The sequence below is a fragment of the Carlito syrichta genome, unplaced genomic scaffold (genome assembly GCF_000164805.1).
Source record: "Carlito syrichta isolate Samal-C Ts95f unplaced genomic scaffold, Tarsius_syrichta-2.0.1 Scaffold305117, whole genome shotgun sequence".
NCBI lineage: Eukaryota > Metazoa > Chordata > Mammalia > Primates > Tarsiidae > Carlito > Carlito syrichta.
Genome location: NW_007249213.1, coordinates 623,046 through 630,476, shown reverse-complemented (window position 1 = coordinate 630,476; position 7,431 = coordinate 623,046). Strand labels below are relative to the sequence as shown.

At 50.1% G+C, this 7,431-nt stretch overlaps 1 protein-coding gene across 7 annotated transcripts in view; it reads left to right on the top strand.

The window, feature by feature from the left end:
* The first annotated feature begins 3,119 nt into the window (after positions 1–3,119).
* Positions 3,120–7,431, top strand: part of MYH10 (myosin heavy chain 10) — a 154,789-nt gene continuing 150,477 nt past the window's right edge. For 3 of the 7 annotated variants that reach the window (XM_008061144.1, XM_021713963.1, XM_008061139.1), the window contains exon 1: positions 3,319–3,426. The gene's annotated coding sequence lies outside the window, so the exon portion shown is untranslated. Of the gene's footprint in view, positions 3,160–3,318; positions 3,427–7,431 lie in introns of those variants that run through there. The other 4 variants (XM_008061140.1, XM_021713962.1, XM_008061142.2 and 1 more) reach the window with 2 other exon arrangements.

Sequence of the window (7,431 nt, the reverse complement as noted above, 5' to 3'; positions counted from 1 at the left end):
GCTGGAAATACAGGCACGTGCTACCACGCCCGGCTAATTTTTTGATTTATTGTAGAGATGAGGTCTCGCCAAGTTGCCCAGGCGGGTCTCGAACCCGCGGGTTCAGGCAATCCACTCACCTCAGCCTCCCAAAGGTGCGGGATTACAGGCTGAGCCACCGAGCTCGGCTTCATCTTTTTTATTGTTATCATCCTCATAGGTATGAAGTGGGATCTCATTGTGGTTTTGATTTGCATTTCCCTAATGGCTAATAATGTGGAATAACTCTTGATTTTTAAATGTTGGAATTTGTTAAAAAAAAAAAAACTACAAATAATCCTGCATATCAGTCTATACAGATGGAATAAAACAAGTTTTGGGGTAGAACTGCCCTGAGGGAACAAATTTGAACTTCTGACCTAGACCCTGCAAAACAATGGTCTGTAAACTCTTTCGAGGGTAAAAGCAGCCTAGACAGCCTGCAAGAATGGAGGAGGGGAGAATTTCTCACTCTTTTGTAATAAACTTGTACATTAGAAAAAAAAGACAATTTTCAATCTGTTTATTCATAATGCCATATTTTTCCCCAGGAAATCATCATATTACATTTTAATTAACAAGCACTTTAGGTACATATTTGTCTTCCATTTTTAGAGATTGGGTTAAGTAACTTGTAAAAGGTTAAACACCTAATAAATGGCAAAGTTAGATTCAAAGCTAGGTCTATCTCATTTAAGTCCTGTATTTTCCCTATCAAAATGGCAACAGATTCTGGGATGGAGCTAAATTGGGGGAACTGGAGTCAGAGAAGCCTGCCTGGGATGGATGGTAGAGATGTAGGGGCAGTAAGTGTGGGGAGCAAGGGAAAGGAAGGGATCAAAGAGGTTTCAAGACCCACTTAACAGACAAAGGGAAGTTGGGAAGAGAGAGTCTAAGTGGTGGGAAAGTGGAGACAGAAGAAAATAGCTTTGGAGCCTACTGCTTTTGCAGTTGCCTTCCCATTCAGGTAGAAGTGCCTAACAGAGTTGAAAATATAGTGCCTAAGTGCCAGAGGGATGCCAGGGATAGAGATATATTTGGGGATGTTCTCTTTATTATTAATTTGTCATCAAGACAAATGTCTTTATGATGTTTAATTCTTGTGAGCTTCCTGTGCTCTTCTGATGGTCCACTGAGTTTGTTTTTAATTTTTATTTATTTGAGTTGGAGTCTCACTCTTGTTGCCCAGGCTGGAATGCAATGGCACGCTTACCTGCTGGGCTTAGGTGATCCTTCTGCCTCAGCCTTCCAAGTAGCTGGAACTACAGATGCACACCACCACACCTGGCTAGTTTTTGTGATTTATTGTAGAGACGAGGGCTTACCAATTTGTCCAGGCTGGTCTTGAACCCCTAGGCTCAGGCAGACCTCTCGCCTTGGCCTCCCAGTTTTGGGATTACAGGCTGCGGCACTGCGCCCAGCCCTGAGTTTGTTTTAAAATTAGGAGGAAGTTTTAAAACTATGAGAAAACACAGATTTGGTGGCTTGTATGTGGATGCTCAAAGCGTGGAATACTGCATTGAGAAGTGCCTTCAGTGGCTGACAAAGTTGAGACTCAGGTCTTACATATAGAGTCTTTGGTTTTCTCTAAACACATTAAGAAATTCAGAAGAGAAATATCATTCATATATTTTGGAAAGTTAACTTGTACTCCACGTGCAGACTGTATTAAAAGGACAGACCTCTTCATGAAGCCAAGTCACAAGACACCTGGACAAGGGGCAGCTACTCCAACAGGGGAGGTGGGGGTGGGGGACCACATGCACCAGGACAAAGGACAATACAGAGCCAGCTTTTGACTTCCCCAGGAAGGACTCTGCACTCAGCTGCCTTGGAGCCTCCTCTGAATTCCACCAACCCTTCCTTATCACTTCCCGCCTCATTTTGTTTTTTGCTTTATTCACTTTTTACCAGACTAGAAGTTTCCTAGGCTTAAGCAAATACGTCATTATCACACATGCACCCATAGCTTATGTTAAATAACTGCATCTTGCTGGTCAATTTTTTTGATTTTGATAATTTTCATTTTTATACGAAATAATACTTTTTGTTCATGTGATTTAGACTATTATATATAATTATGCAAAAGTTGTGTTGCAGTTGACTAGATTCTGCAGGCATTTAATTAAATATTCATTGACTTCGATTTTTCCAGTTTCCTTTCCTTATTTTTGAGCTTTTTTTTTCCAAGTCTCAAACGTTTTCTAAGTCCCCTGAAAATCTCAGAGGCCCTAGGGTATATGACAGTACTGCAAGAATCCAACTTTATATTTCTAAGAACCCCTCACAGCCCTTCTCACGTAGGGAGCTGAAAGAATGAAGGAGTGAATCGACGAATGAATGAATGAGGTCAATGAAGTCTCACGAGTTGTCCCTCCAAGGTCGGTTCTCTTCTCATTCTTTTGGAATCTCAGTCTTGTCTGGAGGCTGGGGAGGGAGGCCCCTCCCCCGCTAACACCAAAACTGCGGCCTTGGAGGAAGGTATCCCGCACCCGGGGTTCGGCGGACCCCGGCAGAGTCCGCCTGGGGCTCTGGGTCCCGGCAGTGGCCGGAGCACGGACCGCAGCCGGGGCCCCAGCAAAGCCAACGAACGCATGGGCGGAGCTGCACCCCTCCCCCCTCCGCCCCTCCCCCGCTGCAGGTGAGTCGCAGAGCCCCGGCCCCCACCCCCCGCAGCCACGGGGTGACGTCAGGCCTATGGACCGCGCTCCGCCCCGCCCCTGCAGGCAGCGCCGGGGGCCAGCACTCCGCGGTGAAACCCCGTCCCGCTGCGGAAGATGCCGGCTGCGACAAGCAGAGGGGGCGGCCAGGCGCTCGAGTGTGCGGCAGCGGCAGTCCGACGCTAGGGCGAGGCGCGTCCAGGCGCAGCTCTGGTTTCCTGCCGTGGCACACCTGCCCCACGGTCTGCACAGCCGATGGCAGCGCAGCTCGCCGGCAGCCGCAGGGTCCGCACCCGTTGCCTCGCGGGATCGCGGGGCGCTGAGCCAGCCTCAGCTGTCCATCTTCGCCCGAGCCAGCCAATCGCCCGCTGCCGCCCCGGCCGCACCTCCTGGAATCTATGACGGGCGTCAGGATCAGCCTATGAAGTTGGGGTCTCTGTAGCCTGGGGCTGGGAGCCGGAGCCAATGAGCATCATTCCAGGTGGGTGGAGGGAGCCGGACTTGGGAAGGTAGCTTCGTTCGGGTTGCTAACGTCTTCCCTTGGAGATGGGCGCGCAAACGGACCAGTGGGTCTGGGGGCGGCGGTGATGGGCGTGGAGCTGGCCCAATGAGGGTGGGAGTGGGTGGGGCAGCCTCGAGCAGCAGTGCTAAAGGAGCCCGGCGGAGGCAGCGGTGGGTTTGGGACTGAGGCGCCGGATCTGTGGTCGCGCCTGGGGACGTGCGCCGGCGCCACCATCTTCGGCTGAAGGTGAGAGGTTCGGCCGGCCGGGTCCGAGCGCAGCGGCCCTGGGCGCGGGGGTGGTTTGGGGGGGCGGGGAGGAATGGGTCCTGCGCTGGGGGAACGGGGCGGCTCTGAAGGGCAGGAACGGGGCGGAAGCAGGAGCTGGGGACAACCGAGGGGGTTCAGAGCGGGAGGGTTTGGACTGCGGGGTCTCTAGGTCCGTGCAAGGAGGGCCCTGGGAAGGGGGTATTGGGACCTCAGCGGATGGAGATGGAGAGATACTTGGAGGGGCGGGGAATGAAGTCCTTGAGAGTGAGACCCCTGCAGGGATCAGGGCCTGGGTGTGCCGGAGCGCGACCCCTGGGGGCTGGGGATGGAGATCTGGGGGTGGGAATGTGGGGATCCTGGGAGCGCGAGGTGTGTGGGATGATCCCTGGGGGCGCGAGGTTGAGGGGCTAGTGTTCTGGGGGGTCTTGGAGTGTCCCGCTATTCTGTGCCTGCCTCCCAGGAGGGGAGAGGATTCTGGGGTGAGCTGGGAAGCGCAGTCTCGGTGGGGGAGGGCGCTGGACAGGAAAGGCCCCTGGGTGGGTTGCTGGGTGGGTTAGGCCGGGCCGGGCCCCCCGGTGCAGCAGAGGGTTTCGCCGAGGGCTTGGAAGGCAGGCGGCGTGTGCCGGACCTGTGGGGTGAAGGGACTGGAGAGACTCTGCGCGGCCGGAGCGCGCGGCGGGTGAGGGACCGGGGAGCCGGCCGCGGGCGTGGGGACGGTCGGACTCTGCTGGTGCTGGGGAAGAAGGGAGGGAAGGGGGCGTTCTATTGAGCGCTCTGTGGGTCTCCGGGGCCAGGGGTGGACGCCAGGCGAGGCCCGGGCGGTTTGGGGGGGCGAGGCGGGAAATGTGGCGGGGGCGCGCTGCAGCAGGGCGGCCGGGGGGAGGGTCAGCCCTCGCCTAGGGATCTCTTTATTGTGTAAGTGAGCTGGAAATGGCTCGCCGCAGTCTCTTCCTTGCCTTCTGCAGTTGGGGGTCACGCCCTGATCCCATAAAATCGGACTGGAATTGGGTCCCAGGGAAGTTGAAGCGGCGGAGTCCTGGCATTTGCGGGGGCTTTGTGGGCCGGTGGTGGGCGGATCCGGCCCGGGGACGCGGGAGGCCCCCAGCCGGGCCTGCCTGGGAACTAGGGCCTTAGGAAAGGAAGGAGGTTGGCGACTCCGCGAGTCTGACCCGGCTTGGTGAGGTTTGGGTAACGTGGCCTCTGCCTACGACCGTTATCTCTGTTTCTTAGGGCCTCTGCAGCTCCCTTCAAGATCACTGCGGTGGATGGAGGGGGGTGGGGTGGGCTGGGGTGGGGTAGGGGAAAGCAGGCGGGGTAGATCCAGACTGCAGATGAAACAAAGACTGCTGTTTCCGCTGAATAATATAGTACCAAATATAATAATTTGGCTTTGCTGAGATTTTGTTTTTTAACATTGAAACTGAGGATTCTTTGAGCCAGGTTTAATTATTCTTGTTAGGCTCGATCTCACTCTGGAAAACTTTATAATCTATTTATTGTTTTATCTCCTTCATCAAGCTGCCTTTATTAATTATTCCTTTAGTCCCGGACTTTTGATGTTTAAGTATGCCCTGTCTGTCTCGGGTTCTGCAAAAGTGGCCATTTTATGCATCTCCTTACTTCTGCATCTTAAATTCAGTTCTTCCCTGTCCTTATCTGGAGAGAGCATATGGTGTAATTGTGCGATATAGCACTGAGCTTTCGCAGCAGAGGGATGTGACCCCTGAGAGCTTGGCTTTTTATTTGGTCTCCTTAGGGAAATCGTTACAATGAAGACAGCCTGGATGGAAGGTGAGATGGAGGAAAATTTGAAGGGCACGGTTGTAGGGTGGAAGACTATATGCTTCAGTGGTTTATGTGCTTTGCTACCACATATGAGGAATTAAAACTCCCTGGTGTTAGATCCAAGTTTTGGAAACATTTAACACAGTATAGAGATATTAATTGGGAGAGAGGGTGAGCCACAAATAGTGATCGTGGTCTTTTGCATTTGGTTTGTGTTTGTGATCATTTGGTTAAACAGAATTCTGATGCATTAACAGACATGCCCAGCCCTTATATGTAAGTGACCTCAATGGTAGCATTACACAAATTGGGACAGATCTGTTTTAGTTGATCTATTATAGAGGGATGCTCTGCTGTGGATAATTTACCCATTGTTTTTGCTTGCCTCTTGATATGCAAGCTGTTCATAAAAATGAATTGTTTTCCTCTATCCACACCTATAGTAGGTGCTGGGAGGCAGTTGAGAAGTTTGCTGGATGGCCTTTCATTGGAAGTGAAAAATGACCTTGGGGGTGGAGCTCCAGGGTTGTGCGTGTCAAACCACTGAAAGGAATGGGAACTTTGACTCTGTAGGGGACTAATGGATACACAGATAAAGGCTTCTATTATAACTAGGCAGCAATTTCAGAAGATACCAATAACCCTCAGATTATCTTTATGTCTGCTACAAAGAGGTTCCTGTTTATTCCTTTTTCCCCCTAAGTTACAGGTGTGTGTTTTTTTTCTATAAAATATAAGGCGTTTGCCAGATTGTTCGTTGGCTAAGCCTATACTCTAAACCATAATTGATAGGGGATTTATTTAGTAAAGAAATAGTATATAGCATTCTACATGGCTTTCAAAATTTCCTCCCTCTCACCTTTCATCATTGTAACATATACTCTATGAACTCTAGGCTGTATCCCAGCTCTGCTCCTTGTTAGCTGTGTGTCCTTGGGCTGTTTGTTGGCTTTCTCTGTACCTCAGATTCCTCATCTGCAAAGGGAAGATATTAATAGTACCTACCTCATGGTGCTGTTGTGAGGATTAAGAGTTGATGTATGTAAACTGCTTAGAATAGTACCTGGCCATAATTAGTGGTGATATATAACAATGGTATTTGTTAGTTAAAAAATTATAGTGTTGTCTTTTCAGCAAGGCAAAGCATTTTGGAGTAGTATACTTTTAAATATAGTAGTAGTATTCAGATCGGGTACCAAATGTACAATGGAGTGAAAAAAATACAGCATATTTGACAAAAGTGAAGAGTTAACTGAACAAAACATTTTTACTGGCCTTGTGAACTCTGTCAATGAAACAACAGTATGAGCACCTACTACCTATGAAGCCCTCTGGTGCAATACAAGGTAAGGCAGGAAGAATGTCAGAACAGTACAGAATGTTAGGAGAAGGAGAAGGATTAAATTGCCAGATTGACCTGAAAAGAACTTTTGAAAGGGTAGCATTTGGGTCAGGAGTTGCAGAAATAGTAGGTTTTTGGTTGTGGAGAAGTTGAAGCTCATTATAAGGCTAGGGACATTCACGTAAGTATTGATCTGTAGGTATAGATCCCCTATACCTACAGATATCAGGGACTATTATACATTTGCCTGTTACATACATAGGCAGAGTGCTTGAGTATCAAGAAACAGGCAACTGTCCTCACAGTGTTCAGTTATAAAGAAAATCTGAAAAAAATGAAAGTAGTTTGTTTGTTTGTTTGTTTGTTTGTTTTGAGTTGCAGTCTCACTCTATCACCCAGACTGGAGTGCAGTGGCTGTTCCCGGCCACTGCAGCCTCAACCTGCTGGTCTCCGGAGATCCTTCCGCCTCAGCCTTCCAAATAGCTGGAACTACAGGCAGGCGCTACCACGCCCAGCTCATTTTGATTTATTGTAGAGATGAGGTCTCGCCAAGTTGCCCAGGCTTGTCTCAAACCCATGGGCTCAGGCAATCCACTCACCTCAGGCTCCCAAAGGTGCGGGATTACAGGCTGAGCCACTGAGCCCGGCTGAAAGTAGTCTTTAATCTTACTACCAAGTAAAGACTCAGTAAATATATGTTCCATTAAAAAAAAATACAAGCCGGGCTCAGTGGCTCAGCCTGTAATCCCGCGCCTTTGGGAGCCTGAGGTGAGTGAATAGCCTGAGCCCGCGGGTTCCGAGACCCGCCTGGGCAGCGAGACCTCATCTCTACAATAAATCAAAAATCAGCCGGGCGT